The following is a 17,813-nucleotide window of genomic DNA, read 5'->3' on the forward strand; positions in this document are numbered from 1 at the left end:
GGGTCAGCCCTAAATCCAGTGAATGCTGTCCCTATAAGAAGTCCATGTGAAGACACATACACACACAGAGGGAAAATGGCCATGTGAAGATGGAGGTAAAAATTGGAGTGATGCAGCTACAAGCCAAGGAATGGCAAAGATTGCTGGCAATCACCAGAAGCTGGAAGAAGCAAGAAAGGATTCTTCCCAGAGCCTTCAGAGGGAGCATGGCCCTGCTGATGCCTTGATTTCAGAGAGAATAATTTTCTCTTGTTAATAGCAACCCAGTTTGTGGTGATTTGTATAGAAACTCCAGAAATTTAGTAGACATCAAACCATAAGTCCAGGAAGCACAGATAACACCAAGCAGAATAAATATTTAAAAAAAAAAATCTGGGGGTCGGCCCAGTGGTGCAGTGGTTAAGTGCGAACGTTCTACTTCTTGGCCGCCCAGGCGGGGTTCACAGGTTTGGATCCTGGGTGCGGATGTGGCACCACTTGGCACGCCATGCTGTGTTAGGTGTCCCTAAAGTAGAGGAAGACGGGCATGGATGTTAGCTCAGGGCCAGTCTTCCTCAGCAAAAAGAGGAGGATTGGCAGCAGTTAGCTCGGGCTAATCCTCCTCCTCCTCAAAAAAAAAAACAGATCCACACCTAAGCATACCATATTCAAACTCCAGAAAATCAAAGTCAAAGAGAAAAGTCAGGGCTAATCTTCCTCATCAGAAAGAAGAAAGAAAGAAAGAAAAAAGGGAGAAATAAAGACTTTCTGAGATAAACAAAAACTGAGGAACTCATTGCCAGCAAACTTGACCTCCAAGAAATGTTCAAAGAAATTCTTCAAGCAGAAGGAAGATGATATGAGCTGACCCAGTGGCGCAGTGGTTAAGTTCACATGTTTCGCTTCTTGGCGGCCTGGGGTTCGCTGGTTCAGATCCTGGGTGCAGACATGGCACAGCTTGGCAAAAGCCATGCTGTGGTAGGTGTCCCACATATAAAAGTAGAGGAAGATGGGCATGGATGTTAGTTCAGGGCCAGTCTTCCTTGGCAAAAAGAGGAGGATTGGCAGTAGTTAGCTCAGGGCTGATCCTCCTCCTCCTCAAAAAAAAAAAAAAAAAAAAAAAGAAGGAAAATGATATGGGTCAGAAACTTAGACAACCTAAAGAAAGGAAGAGTTAGAGAAAGAATAAATGAAAGTAAAATAAAGCCTTTTATTTTTCTTATTCTTAATTTATCTGAAAAATAACTGTATAAAGTAGTGATAGTAATAATGTATTGGGAGATTAGAGCAAATGGATAAATGAAATGGGCAATGTCACAAGGGACAGGAGGGAAGAATAGGGAATACTCTGTTTTAAGAAACCTGCATTTCATGTGAAGGGCTATTGTGTTATTTGAGGGTGGACTCAGATTAGTTTGAAATACATATCTTAAATTCTAGAGAAGACCATTAAAAAATTTTTTTAAACAGTATAGTTGATATGCTAAGAGAGAATATAAAATGGAATCAAATACAATGCTCAATTAACTCAGAGAATTCAGGGAAAAGGAGGGGGAAAGAAACAAAGAACAAAATTAAAAAAACAGTTGCAGATATGATAGATGTTAATCCAATTATATCAATAATCCCTTCCATGTAGAATGGTCTAAATACACCAATTAAAAGATATATAGTGTCAGCATGGATAAAAAGAAGATACAATTGTATCCAATTCCAATATAAAGACTCAAGCTGAGAGTAAAAGAGTAAAGGAAGATAAATCATGCTAAACTAATCAAAAGAAGGCTGGAGTAGCTATATTAATTTCAGACATAGCCAACTCCAGAACAAGCAAGATTATCAGAAATAAATAGGGGTGCCACATAATGATAAAGGGGTCAATTCTCCAAAAATACAAACAATCCTAAACGTGTAAGCACCTAACAATAGAATGTCAAAATACCTAAGGCAAAAACTGATAGAATTGAAAGGAAAACTAGACAAATCCCCTATTACAATTGCAGACTTCACCATCTCAGTAATTGATTATTCCAGAAGGGGAAAATCAGCAAGGATATAGATGACCTGAACAGGACTATCAGTCAACTGGATCTAATTGACATTTATAAAATACTCCATCCAACGTACCAACAGAATATACACTCATCTCAAGCTCATATAGAACATTCACCAAGATAGACCACATTTTGACTATAAAATATATCTCAATAAATTTAAAAGCATAAAAATTATACAAAATATATTCTCAGACCACAATTTAATTAAAGTGGAAATCAATAATAGGAAAGATGGGTGGAAAATCTCCCAATATTTGGAAATATGAATGTTAAAGAAGACACATCTAAATAACCCATAGGTCAAAGGAGAAGTTTCGAGAGAAATTAAAAAACATTTTGGACTAAATGAAACTGAAATCACATCTTACTAAAACTAGTGGAGTGTAGCAAAAGCAGTGCTTAGAGGGGAATTAGTAGCATTTAATGCATATGTTATAAAAGAAAAAATATATAAAATTCAATACTTCAGTTTACCTTTGGAAATTAGAAATAAAAGAGAAAATGAAGGCTAAAGCAAGCTGAAAAAAATGAAATAATAAAGATTAGTGCAAAAATCAAGCACATTGATGCAAACAGAAAACAATAGAGAAAATATATGAAATCAAAAGTTGAGTCTTTGAAAAGATCAATAATATTGATAAACCTCTGCCCTGGCTAACCAAGAGTAAAAGGGAGTAAAAGGGAAAAAGATATAAATCATCAGTATGAAAAATGAAAGAGGCCTCATCACTACCAATCTCATAGACCAAAGGATGATAAAGGAATACCATACACAACTATATGCCTATAAATCAGATAACATAGATGAAATGGACCGATTCCAAGAAAAGTGAAAACTGCCAAAACACACACAGGGAAACATAGATAACCTGAAGCTCCTTATATCTACTATAAAAATTGATCAATAATTGACCTTCTGAAGAAGACAGCACCAGGCCCATATGGTTTCATTGGCAACTTCTACCAAACATTGAAGGAAGAAATAAGACCAGTTCTCTACAATCTTCAGGGACTAGAAACAGAGGGGAGACTTCCCAACTCCTTCGATGAAGCCAGCATCACCCTAATTCTAAAACCAGATGAAGACATGACCAGAAAAGAAACCAGACCAACATCTCTCATGAACATGGATGCAAAAACCCTCAACAAAATATTAAGAAGTTGAATCCAAAATGTACAAAAAGAATTATATCCTTTCAAAGAAATGTATGAATTTCACATTTAATTTAGTATTTTACTCCATAGGTTGATCAAGGTTGAAATGCGAGAAAGGAACCATATAAGAAAACAATTCTACAATGACAACTGAAAAGTTTAGCTAATTATATATTTATTGTAAAGGAGAAAATATGATATGGCCCTGGCCTTAAATTTGTGTGTGTATGCATTCATTCATTCATTTATTCATTTATTCTATTAATACCGTTACCAATAATAGACTACTTAGGACCTGCTCTGAGTTAGGCGCATGTAGTTCTTTTATACATGCCTAGACTACAGATATATCCTCAAAATCTCATTTATGCTTATTTTGGGTATGTGAATCAAGAATTAAAACACATTATTTTAGATATCAAAGAAAATAAAGTTGTGATCAATTATCAGAGATTCTAATAAAATATTCGGGGGTAGGCTGGGGGAGAAGATTCTCTAAAAGTCTTAGTTTAATTAGTCTCACCTTACTTATTTCAGTGAGGATAAAGCAGGGGAAGCATAAAATGTCACCCGGGGAACTATCTGATGAGCTCAAATTTGAAGAAGAAAAGTATAAATCACAAAGGAGGTGAAATAAGAATGCATACAAAAGAAAGACATGAATTTTTAAAAATAGTGTGAGAAAAATGGAAAGTCCAGAATAAGCTGAGATTATTGAGAAAGGAAAAAATCTTGAAGTCAACAAAATATTTTTAGCTACTGAGCAGAAAATAAAAAGGAAGAATTAGATCTCTTGCTCAAGATAATTAATATAATTCTGACAGATGAGAGAGTGAGGGGAGAAGGGCATTATTTCTATACTGTTTCCATCTTTCTATTAAAAAGAATGATCTTTAAAAAGTGGAAAGAATAGGGTTACCACAGCCTAAAGGTAGCTGAAGTTGAAAATATGCAAAAATAACTGGAGAGTAATTATTTCATTAAAATAATCCAGATCTTCCAGTCTAGATAAATTATAATCCAGGGTACCACAAGAACTGATGGATAGCTTGCTAAACTATCACTAGTAATCTTCAGAAATCATGACGACTGAAATATGCATATACATAAGGCTCTAACGTATGTCATGAAGTGAAATAGGAGTGAATATATATTGCAAGATCTTATATATGTAAAAAAGCAGCAATATATATCTACATATGTATTCATCTATATTCATTTAAAAATAACCCAAAAGATGTACATCAAGCAGTCACGACTGGTGGTATATATACCTTATTGACGGGACCCGGCACAAAATGAAAATGTGTGCTCTATGTTCAAAAATTAAGAACTTTAATACTGCAATAGCAGAGCAGTAAACCAAGTGCAGAATTCTTCTAAGCATGGCGCGCCGATCAACTGTACTGGTAGCATATTCATGAAGCCGGTCCTTTATACAAACACACACACATATATATGTACATAGAAGTACATATTTTTTTCTTTAATGAGAGGATTATGTCTTTAGAGAAGAGTATGATGCATACTACAAAGATATGGTTCTAATCTGTGTATTGGATGTATATAGTGATGGATTAGAATTAGTCTTTGGGTGGTGAACATGATGTAATCTACACAGAAATAAAAATATAACGATGTACACCTGACATTTATATAATGTTTTCAACCAGTGTTACCACAATAAAAAAATAAAACTCACCAATAACAGCTAAAAAGAAGAAAAAAGAAATGCCAAATGTAAGGTTTCACAACCTACTTTTTCCATAAATATTCATTTTTTTACAGTTGGAGAAAAATATTGTCATTTATGTGGAACAACAAAAAAATCACTAAAATAAAACATCTGGTAAAAATAGGCCAATATATTAAGATCTAAGGGGAAGCACTCCTGATGTTCTGCTTTTTCTTCATGAAAGGTCAAATTCATCACAGAACTTCATATATTTATTGTAAGTAGTATTTTAAGATAATAGTACCTGTACTAAATTATGATTTCCTGTGCACTGTCTTGTGGTAAAATCTTCTTATAACGTTAAAGCGTTACAAAAAGTGAAAAAATAAAAAAAGATGTGGTTCCATCCTTGAATGCTACGATGCCCTGTGTGCCAATCACCTTGCACTCCTTCCTTGCTCACTAGCCTGGATTTGTCATCTGTTCCTATCTTCTTATCAGGATGCCCCTTCCTATTGCCTGTACATCGCCTTTTGAGGGTTCTCCCTCCTCCACGTAGTTCTCTGTATGTTCTAACAGACCACATCAGAAGCAATGATAAAACACACTCTAAGTTAATTAATGGGATGCAAATTATATGTGAGGAGTTTGTTATAAGCGTGAAATCAAGACCTATAAATTTACTCTTTCTCTTCTGCATTTTCCCAAGGTAACATTAATACTCACAAGAAATAAAAACTTTCTAGGCACTGAATAGTCTATAACTACACTCTGGTCTCAGCTGGCAGAGTGTGAATGAGTCCTCACACTTCTTCATAGCTTCTGTACCATGCTAAGTGGTATAGATAGATGATTGATAGATAGATAGGTAGATAGATAGATAATAGATAGACAGATAGTTAGATAAATATCATAGAAAGACAGATAACCAAGCATGGTAGCAGCAGAGAATATTGAAAGAGGACCCAAAACAAAGATTGCCCAAGTCAAACATAAACTGCTGTTACAAATGATTTCCAACTGCTAGAGTTGGAATGGACTTAAATCTTAAAGTAAAACAAAATATTATTTATTAAACAATTACTCTGTACTAATCATTGTACATGCATTTCTCACTTATTTTTTCCAATAATCCTGAGTTAATTTCTAATATTTTTATTTTATAGGTGAAGAAACTGGGGAACAAAGAAGCTATATCTTTTCTCAGTGTCACATAGACTCTAAATGTTGGATCTGATTTGTTTAACTTCAGGCAAGGTAACTTTACTGGCTATTTATACTGTCTCCCAGGCCTTAAATATTGTCTAATACATTTATCCTTCTGATGTTGAATTCTTTAACATGCAATCCAGTGGTTTTCCAGCCTATTCTTGAGTTTCCCCAATTGGAGAACTCCTCTGAAACACCCTACTGTAAGTTCAGACAGCCAGTATTTCTTTATAACGAGCCAATATCTCCTTGTAGCATCAACTTATTAGCTGTAGCTCTAGCATTCATAGGAATGTGTCTGATTTCTTTGCCATTTAATACCCTTTCAGATAGTTGATGAATAATTGGAAGTTAACTATCATTGCCCAAGAATCTTCTCTTCTCTAGACTAATATTTCCAGTTCCTTCAGATGAAACTCTCAGAAAATTGTTTTGAGTTTCCTCATCCAAGGATTTTTGAATATAGTCTAATTTGTCTATGTTTCCCAAATCCTTAGAGCTGAATGGAAGACATTAGGATTGTTCCAGCCAGCTCTCAGGACATGACAACCATTTCCCTCATTCAAACCTTATAGGTCTATTACCACACTTGAAAGCTGCCTTAGCTTTCTCAGCAGCCACATCATACTGCTGGCTTTTACAGAAATAAAATCTACAAATCTTTGTTATACAAATGCCGATAAGCCTCAGCTTACAAGAGAGTGTGTGTGTGTGTGTGTGTAAGAGAGAGAGAGAAAGAAAGAAAGAGACAGAGACAGAGACAGAGAGACCCAAGTGTTAAGTACCAAATTACCCATTTTAAGTTTCATGTTGTTAGATCTGACCCTTCTTTGCACATGTTGGAGTTTTTGCTTTTGGCCTTTGTGGATCTTAACTCTATCGTACGTGGAATTCTCTCAACTCCCAAAATTATGCTCAAAGGCAAATTTGGTAAGTATTACTTTATATTTTCATCTAAGTCTCTGACAAAAAAAAAGTGATGAACTGGACAAAATAGAGCCCTTTGGCTTGCCTCTAGAGGCCATCCTCTAAGTTGACATAAGAACTTCAGTCCTATTTTTTGGACTTACAACTAATAAGGTATAAAAACACATATGTAGCCCATGATTCTTCATTCTGTCTAGGTTTGATAAGTGCCATGCATGAAAGATAAGCAGGAGGCAGAGGAAGAAATGGTGATTTCTCACAGGGAAGTGCTGTCTGTCAACACATTTGATTTATGTGGGAGATGGGTTTCAAGGCAGGACAGTTGAGCAGCCCCCCTGCAGTTCCCGAGAAAAGCAGGTTTTCCCTCTTTGAAGTTGAACTGAAAACAAACCCGGGCCATCAGGGCAGAGTTTCTTTGTTCTTCATCAGTTTTGAAAACAAAACAATAAAATTTTTCAGTGAACTCCCCTCTGTCCCTCCCACGCATGTACAAAATACTTGTTAAGAATCAAGAGTTCTAAGTAAAATTTACTTTCAGTATATTCTAATTTTTAAAAATTTCATCTCATTTCTCAGTGTGATATGACCGAGAAGCCACTGAACTGGGCAGAGAACTAGTTGGAAGGAAATTCATGGCTTATAAAAGTGCTCATCAAGCAGCTATCTGGGATTCTGGGAAATGTCAGAGGATTTTGAATTAGAGGAATTAAAAGTTTACTTATCTATGCCTGATTCATGGTTGGCTAATGCCTTGACACTGGTGGAGGAAGAAAAAACAAGTTTCCCAGTCCATGAAAAGCCAGTGAAATGACGTTCAGTATTTTATATCCTTGCCTGTGTAGTTTGGAAACAATTCGGAACAATTCAGAAAGAGCTACCATACAAATACAAATCATTTGTCATCAATTTGAAAAATTTTCCTCACAGACTGCAATTTTCATGATATTATGATATAGTTAATTTATTTTATTTTGGTAAGAGATCTACTCTCTTAGCAAATTTTTAAGTACACAATACTCTATTGTTGACTACAGGTACCATGTTGTTCGGCAGATTTCTAGAACTTATTCATCTTGCTTAACCGAAACTCTATGCCTGTTGATTCGTAATTCCCCATTCTTCCCTCTCCCCAGCCTCTGGCAATCGCCATTCCATTCTTTGATTCTGTGAATCTGACTATTTTGGATACCTCGTGTAAGTGGAATCATGCAGAATTTGTCTTTCTGCGATGGGCCTGTTTCACTAATGTCCTCAAAGTTCATCCATGTTGTCACTTATTGCAGAATTTCCTTCTTTTTCAAGGGTGAATAATAATCCATTGTATGTAATATTAGTTTATTTTTAAAAGACTTTTATTCTTAGCCTGTGTTTCTTCCCTAGAACTTAGGTTTGATCCACCATCCCAATAATCAGGCGTTTTTCCTCTTCTGTGTGTGTGTGTGTGTGTGTGTATACACACGTCCATCTTTGCTGCCCCTTCTCTGTAGTGCTGTCTACTTTCATTCCACTTGACTTGCCTTTCCCTGTGACTGTTGGTCAGCTTCTCTACCTCGTCCATCCTTGAGAAGAGCAATGTGAAACCTTCTTTCTGTGCTCCCAGAATGACTGGTGACAGCAGCGGCAGCAGCAATAGATCAGTCACTGGGGAGCACAGGTGGGAAGCGGGGAGGAGAAGGGCTCTGCTGTTGCTCCTCAGATCTCCTCAGCCTACATTCTATTTCTTCATCTCCTGCTTTTTTCTATTCTACTTTCATCAGCTTTTCATTCTCACCCTTTCTTCTCTTTTCATTCTTTTATTGCTTTTTTTTAAACCAGCCTCTCCTGTCTCTTCCTGTTTTTAACTTTCTTGTTTCCCAACTCGTCTTCCTATTGATGTCTTCAGACAACTTTCTCCTCCAGTCTGTATCATCCCCCTGTCTTCTGTGTAGTCTCATGTTTGTCCATTCTGATTCAATCACTGGATTCTGTTCATTCATTCATTCATCTTCCGTCAATGCGCTTTGGTTAAAAAATGTCTGTTTTTTTCTTTCATTCCTCTTATTTTGTGAAGTTCACTTGTTCAGGGAAGAATTAGCCTTAAACAACAAAGTAAGTGAGTTTGTTCTTGGATGAAACGTCAGGAACTGATATTCAGTACCGTGGAAACTTTGACAAAGCCTTAAAAAATACACCACTACCCAGAGCTGCTAGATTTAAGAAAGAAGGAGAAGAAGAAGAAGAAGAAATATATGTATGTATATATACAGTTAAATTTGATTTTCGGTTTCAAATAAACAATTAATGATTTTTTAGAATAAATCCGTCCCATCAATATTTTTATACTAAAAATTTTTTTGTTTGTCTGAAATTCAAATTTAACTGGGTTTCCCATATTTTAACTGGCAAGCCTACCATTACTGCATTTAGTCATAATATCAGTTAATGAACAAATACTTACTAAATCTGAACTGTGTGGCTGAATAGTGTAGTGGACAGTGTGAAAGACATCGCATGTGTAAAAAATCGATCCCTGCCCTCAAAAGATTTACAATGTAAAGGGTTAAGAAGTTAAAAAATACAATAAACAATTAGAAAACAATGCAAAAGAGCATATAATTAAATGTTTGACTGGTTCCAATTAATTATGAAGCTAATATAAGTTCCGATATTGATCTGAGTAGAACAGCTCAGGAATTGTTCCCGCAGTGGAGAATGTGATCTGGGCTTAGTGGACAAAATGCATTCTCCAAGCAAACTGGAGAAACAAGGGCCCCTGCCCGTGTGTTCCTGCCTCTGCCTTCTGATATTACTCCTTTCTCCAGAACAATCATACCTGGACTTCGAGGTCCATTTCATGCCACATTACCTCTTGGAGGTCTTTCCTTCTTTCAACCCTCTATAGCACTTTCCACCTCCACATGTCGTTCATCATCCTCTGCATTATTGTTCTGGCTCATTTTGGACCTATCTCTTGGGGATTATTTCAAGGAAAATGCTGTGTCTGCGCAGGGCACTTTGATGAAATGAGTGAATTAATGAATCCTGGAACTATTTTTGACTTGTCAACAATTGTCCACAACTACCACCTTCACCACCTCTGGACTTCTTACAGGCAGAACTGGACACTTTTTTTCCTGGGAACCCATAGCTCCCAACATCTTTTTTTTAAAGATTGGCACCTGAGCTAACATCTGTTGCCAATCTTCTTTTTTTTTCTTCTTCTCCCCAAAGCCCCCCCGTATATAGTTGTATATTCTAGTTGTAGCTCCTTAGTTGTGCCATGTGGGATACCACCTCAGCATGGCTTGATGAGCAGTGCCGTGTCTGCGCCTGGGATCCAATTGGCGAAACCCTGGGCTGCTGAAGTTGAGTGGGCAAATGTGGCCACTCCGCCACCAGGCTGGACTCTCAACATCTTTAATACATGCAGAATGTGTTACTACATTGCAATTATTTGGATATATACTAATTCCTTCCACTGGCCTGTGAGCTATGCCCTATTGCTCTTTGTAGACACAGTGTTTTTCAGTAAGTGTTAAAAAAAAGGGGTAGAAGAAACTCTCTAGAAGAAAAAAATGGATCTTTTCTGCTTTACAGTAAATTTGTTCTTATATTGATTAAAGTAAATCATGGACTGTAAGTTAATAATAGCTCTCTATAATATATAGAGAATATTCTATTTATAGTAAAATAAATTATAAATGGCATGCATTTCATTGTGAAACTGGCTGATTCTTTTTAGATGCATATAATTTAACTTCTGAGTTACAAAAATCTCCATTTGAGATGTGACCTCACTATAATTTGTTTTAATGTATATAGTAGATAAATATGTTGTTCACTTTTTAAATAACTGTATTTTTATGGTAATATACTTACAAGGACACAATAGTTATTTATAGGGTTTTTGGTCTATTTGGAATTATTGTTTATAAATATTTGTTCTTGTCTATAGCAAAAATTTTTCCATGATGCTGTAAGTCCTTTCTGCAAGCCTTTGTTAGCTGTATTTGGAAGATCTCCAGGCAGCACAAATTGCTAAGAAACAATACAGGACTTCAAAAGCACGTTTATTTGCACTCTACTGTGGAATTCACTATCACACATAGGTATTTTGAGGCCTTTACACTCACTTATACAATAGGAGATTTCCTCCCCAAAAGTCATAATAATTCACTATGATTTTCTTCTTTTGCCTCCAAAGACTTTTCATACTATACCTTCTAGGGGTCAAAAAGCAAGGAGAAAAACCTAGTCAAGTACAATTGACTCCTCATGCAGTGAGTGACTCTCAGCCAGGCCTGCAGATTAGAATACAGAGATTTGTAAAAAGTCCCCTTGCTGAGATCCTGCCCCAAACCTGCTGAATCAGCATTCCTTGGGGGGGGAGGGGCGGGTAGGATGGGGGGAATCTGGGCATGAATATTTGCAAAAGTTGTATGGGGAATCTGGTATTCATTCACTCACCATTTGAAACCACTACTGCAGCTATTATTCAAGGGGAATAATCTCCAGGAACCAGAAATATATTTTATTTTAGAAAATGATTAGAATTACGAAAAATACGGTTGGTGTAATATACTTGCTTTTCGCAAATGATACCTCTTCTTTTCAACTGAACTAATTATTCTGCATTTTGATTAGGCTTTTTCTTATTCATAGAAATAACTAAACAACTGACCTAATAGCACAGTTAATTATAATTATGACATCTCATCAGTTTGGCAACTGGTTATTTCTAACCAATTATTTTGATTATCTTTTAACAACCAAATATGATTGGCTATTCTGCAATTCAAACTATTTTTTCAGTAGGTTTAAAGAAAAAAGCCATTCTTGTCTTATTGACTTGGAATTTATTAAAGGAAAATCGTTACCATGATAAATAGTGACAATTATATATTTATACGTAAAAAACCAGTTCTATGTGTATGTTATTGATCTTCAAGTATTCTAAAACCTGTATCATATTCAACCATGTTATATCATGTCTAATTCATGTGTTTATGATATTTATTATAAACTTATATAAATCTATTTAATTCTCCCATTATTTCTTAAATACATCCTTAAAAAATAAAGAGGTGATTTGCCTCCTTGCTGAACCAAGGAGACAACAATCCAATTATCAGCTCTAATAAGTTGAAATTAATCACATGAAAAAGTACAGGGTATTTTTTGAAATGGTCATAGAAAATTACTTTATGTAAGAGAAAATTTGCTCTCTCAACTAAAACAAATTTGCCCATCTTTACAACCAGGGATTTTGCAAAATTTTAGGATAGATAAAAACAATAATAACTATTTCTGATCTTTGTGTCATGGAATGTTTTTGAAGCAACTTTCATTGATATTGTTGGCATCCATTGTATTATGTTATTTAATTAACCTGGTTTCAAAAGAAATAAGGTCACTATGTGCATTTAAATCTTGTTGGCACAATTCCAAGTCCTTTTAGGATGGAAGAACATTACCCCCTCTAGTGGATAAAGGCAAAACACATGGCCTTGATGGGTGGAAAAGATAGACTGAGTTTCCTTAAACTGTCATCATCTAATAGGTTGATGGATTAATTTCCCTAGTTCATACTTCATTTCAAGCATATCGTCTTGGAAAAGGTGCTATGACACACATATTTCTTATATTAAGATGTATAACTGTATTTGGAATTTAACACAGTGCAATACAGGAAATACAGTTCATGCCAAGCATCCTGTTTCATACTGAAAAAAAACTTAGAGGACGCCATGCTAAAATGTTTACTTCTAATGAGCAAAGCACCATAAAAACATGTTCTTCCTAATTAGAGAAAAGAAAAAAATAGCAGAAATCAAACTCAGGGTTTTTGTTAACCAAGAAGTTTTTATCATTAGGTATACCTAAAGTACATTTTTTTTTCTTAAGCTGAATGAGCCAGCCTTTTGACTCTAGCATCTTTATTTATGTAGAAAGTTGTTTAGAATCTATCATTTAAAATTTTCTACAAAAGAAACACATTTGTTTTTAAAGTTGAGTAGCATAATATATAGTACATATATGCGCGCAAACATAATTTTGGGAGCTGGTTTATTTTCTGGAATTCATCTATCAGCAAATGGACTATTAAATTCTGCTCAAATATGGAGCCTCAAGGTCATTCAACCAACTATGATGGTTGGCTTTAACTTCAGATAAATGGAATAAACAAATTCCTGCTCGAGTATAAACTAGTTTTACTTTCTCTACTTAAATCATCAAAGCCAAGTTTCAAAGCCAATGTCTTATGACTGTCTGTCATTATCTTGCCTATTGTATTTATCGCTAGCGAAGTGAAGTTATCCTCAGTTGCCTCATCACTAATAGGTCTTTATAAAATATGCTGTGAATGGTTTTGAATTACTCTTATTTTCCTCTTCATTAGGTCAGGTTTGATGGACTCACTTAAATATATTTTGAAATATTTGCAAGCAGGACAAATATTATTTATACATACTATGCAGACACTGAGGCAGCCCACGTAAGTGACACTTGTCTCTTTTCCTTGATAAACCTTCCATAGCCTCTTTATCAAGTATGTGGCTGCCAGCTAATAGCTTAATAGGCAAAACAGAGGAAGGAAAAATCTCCTGTGATGGAAAAGTAAAGTCATCAATTAACTATCACATAAGCTGTATATCAAAATAAATCTGATAATATTTACGTAGAAATTACTAACTCTATCAACTATCACGGGAGAATATATGATAAAAAATACATAAAGTCATTTGTACCTTAAAATAACTTAAAATGTTTTTGGAGAAAATATTAGGATTGCATAAAATAGAAGATTTGATAGGAGGTCACAAACAGACAAAAATACACATTTTTATAGTTGTTTCTCAGTTTGCGAAGTATTCGCACACAAATTATTGCCTCAGTTTCCTTATCTGAGAAATGAAAATAAGCCCCACATAGATCATAGAATCATTGGAATATTTTAATAAGACAATATGTTACTTTATTAAAACAGGCAAAGAGATGCGTAAGGAGTCAATAACCTTGATCTTCATGAAGACCCTTTAAGGTTGAGAGGTTAGATATTATAAGACTTCATTCACAGTTGAAAATCATTCTCAGCGAAGTTCCAAGAATGATCAGAAGCAGGATAAAGCTTAAAATTTTAGTTCTGAGTGTGTGTCTGTGTGTAAAACCCTTATGAGTAAGTATATGGACATGGAAAAATGAAGAGTAGTTAAGAAGTGATGAGTAAACCATTTGGACTGAAATAGAAGCCTTAAAATGAGTAATTATACCTAAGATGGCAAAGGTAGGTTGAGGACAAATTTAATACCAAGCTAAGGAGTTCAGATTTTTATCTGAAGCTCACAGAGTTAAAGGTCTGTTGTAGCACAAATTTAATTGAGGGCCTGAAGTTAAATTTTAGGTGTCTTTACATTGCACCGAAGGCATGAACAATATGGTCAAAACAATGTTATAGAGGCAGCTTTCAGGACGGATAGAAGGGAAGAAAATGCTGAAGGCAGGGAGATGAGTTAAATTGTTGACAGATTAGCTCAGATTGAGGTGGAACAGAGGAAAAAAGGAAAGGATTATAAAAGAAGAGTGAAAAAAACATGCCCAAGAATGCAGTGGGGAAGGCGGGAAAGAGGACTGGAATGGAGAGTCGAAGGTGATTTTGTGGTTTCAAGTCTTGTGTCTGGTACCATTTACAAAAATCGGGGAGTTAGTTTGGTCAGGAAGATGAAATTTTCAATTTTAGATTTGCTGAACATACACATCTTAGCATATTGGGCAGTTTCTTTGGGAGACTAATTGGATTCAGCCACTAAAGTATTTACTGTATAAAATTTTTTAAATGTTAAGGAAAACTTGTTCTCCACCAATGAAATCATGGACTCTAGGGAATCTTGTATTTATGAAATCAGCTTCCCCTTTTTAAGGCAGCTTTTGCACACTTCACCAGCTGTGGTTGAGGTTGGACACCTGTGGGCACCACCAGTGCCAGCTTTAGGCAAAATCGTGAAGTACCAGAGTTGGATTTGGTGAATCCTTTTCTGTGCTTCTTTCCCCACTTTGGGTATTCTCACCAGCTCGGTGCTCTGCTGCCAACTGGAGGTGAGCTCCTCAAGGGCTCTTCTCAAGATTTTCCATCAACTGGAAGAGTGCTTGACATGTCGAAGGTGCTCTATAAATTTCATTTGTAGGAATCAATGAGATGAGTGAATGAATAAAAAAACTAATGAATGAACACAACAATCTGACAAATTCATCCACTCTAAGATTTTGGATATTTAATTTGGGCATCTCCCTCCCCCAAATTATCTCCATTGAAAAATAGCCATCCAGAGAAGTATTATGTACTCCAGTGGAAGGAATTATTACTGACAGATTTCAGACAACAGTGAAGACTGAATTTTGACAGCAAGGGCCTCCACTTATGACTTTGAATCATATAATAAAGACAGTCATCCACACATGGGATTGGCTCTTTTTGACAGGGGTCCTCATTTTGGTTGTCACCCATTATTTAACAATTGCTGCTGAAATGAAATTATATGACATGAAAAGAAAATTCTGTATAATGTGTAGCATTAATTCAGTATCACTATCTGGGCCTAAAACATGGTTCTACTCTTAATAGCTCATCTTACAATAGGCAACCTGAGCATCAGATTGAATGTGAATGTCAATTTTGTCCTGTGTCTACACAGTATGCCAGGAGGCTCCCCTTGTCAGAGTTGCCAAGTTGCATAGCCAGAGACCATCAATATGATGATTTAATTAGGGCTTCGGTTGCTTGAGTTAGTCATTGAAGAGAGAGGCTTGACTAAAAATGGAACCAAATTTCAAGTGCTGTTAGTAGAACTGTACATAGAAATAAATTATAATGTTTGGTCACTGGTCACTGACTTTTAGTGCTTTCATATAAACATTTCAGTAACATTTCTTATAATCAGTGATGGATAGATGCATAATTAAATATTTGGAAACACAGTTCTAATGGATAGCCAGGGATTTCCACGTCTGTGAATCACTCTGATTTTGAATGTGTGGCTATCAGACTTGGGAGAATGACTCAGTTTCCAGCTCTTTTGAACAATGGCTTTTCTCAGAGTTTTCAGTGCTTGGCTCGTGGCTGTGCATCTGGCCAAGAACAGGAAGCACTGTCAAGAGGACGGAAAGAACTTTAACCAAGTGTTCTGAATCACTGAAGAATTTGAATGAAATTTTGCTGTTAGTTATCTCAGATTTTAATGGCATTCCCTGGGTGACTATCTAGTTGTTATTACTCATATTCTTGGTTAAAATAGTCAGTTCACATATTTTAAGCAGTCTACAGATACAATATTACTATCCAAATATGTACAAGTTTAGATTTTCTACTCCAAAAGAATGAGTACAAAAGTATGAACAGTAAACTAACATGTGGGTTTTATAACTCAAAAGTTATGTATGACACCACATTTATTTATATTTATTTGTATTTTAAATGTGTTTAATAGAACTGGATAAATTACAATGTTTGTATTTTCAAATATAACAAAATATTAATTAATGAAATCACAACCATAAATATTAGAACACAATTTGGCAATACGTTTTAGGTACTTTTAAAAAAATATACACAGTTTTACTTAATTTATGAATATTTTTTAATATCTGAGGCTTTATTATAATTCTCCCTATCACAAATCCTAAAAAAGGAGTGGCTGAAGTTCACATGACTTGCTTAAGATGGTTTAATGAATTTTGGAAAATATATAAGTAAAATAAATTCATAGAACTTGAAGTTTGTTTAAGTCAGTCATCTTGTTTTACGAGGAAACTAAGTCCTAGAGTTTGTGTACCTCACAGATAAATATATTGAGAGACCCCAAAATCACTATATGGACTTACCAATTTTAAAATAGTTTAAAATTTTTATTTATGTGTTGATTCTATTAAAACATTTGGTAGCTGTGTGGCTCTTTGCGGAATCAAATACTCAGTTGAACATATTTAATCTCATTTAATATGGGACTCACCTACTAAAACATTCAATGTTTAAGTGGTATTTATAAAGGTGTCTATTGGAGGTCCACAGTGTCAACATCTCGACATTCAATCCCGTTGTGTTATACAAACAGTAGAGGGTCTTTTTATTATGTTGAAATCTACTAACCAGGGCCCTTGTACTACAACAACAAAAAATGAGGTACATTAGTAAGGAAAACAAGTACATTTAAAGAGAAAATTTAGTTATCTGCATTACGAATCTATAAAAAAGAGCCTGAAATGCTAGTAAGTATAACAAATAAAAATGCTTTCCAATTTTATGGCTAGTTAAGTGTAAGAAATATTATATATATATATAGGGAAAGTAAGAACAGGTGGGGGAAATAAAAACATAAGGAAAGCTAAAGATCTAGTGACTTGGAGAAGGATGTAGAAAAGAGATAGAGTGACCAACTCACCTTAAGAAACTTTCAGGAAATAATTCTCACTGCATTGTTTTAGGATGTTGCTATATTGACTCAAAAACAACAATGCCATTTTATAACTTTGGGCATAAACAGGTAGATTACCCCTAAGTGTTTTTCCCCCCAGATGAATTAGCTCTGAAAGAACTGGAGGCTAGAAGTAGCTCACAGAACTGAAAACTGAAGTTCCTTATTCCTCTTACCACACACACACAAAATAGACCAAATAAATGATGGTCTAACCTTTGACTTGGAAGTTGGAAAGTAAGCTTAAAACCTACAAACCTGAAAATGTTAGTCTCTCTCAGCGTTAGGTAGCCTATGGTGAAAGGAAATAGAGTTTGCCATATGCCTCTTCCCTCCTAGTGCTCTCCCTTTGAAGGAGCATGATCT

The sequence above is a fragment of the Equus asinus genome, chromosome 22 (assembly GCF_041296235.1).
Source record: "Equus asinus isolate D_3611 breed Donkey chromosome 22, EquAss-T2T_v2, whole genome shotgun sequence".
NCBI lineage: Eukaryota > Metazoa > Chordata > Mammalia > Perissodactyla > Equidae > Equus > Equus asinus.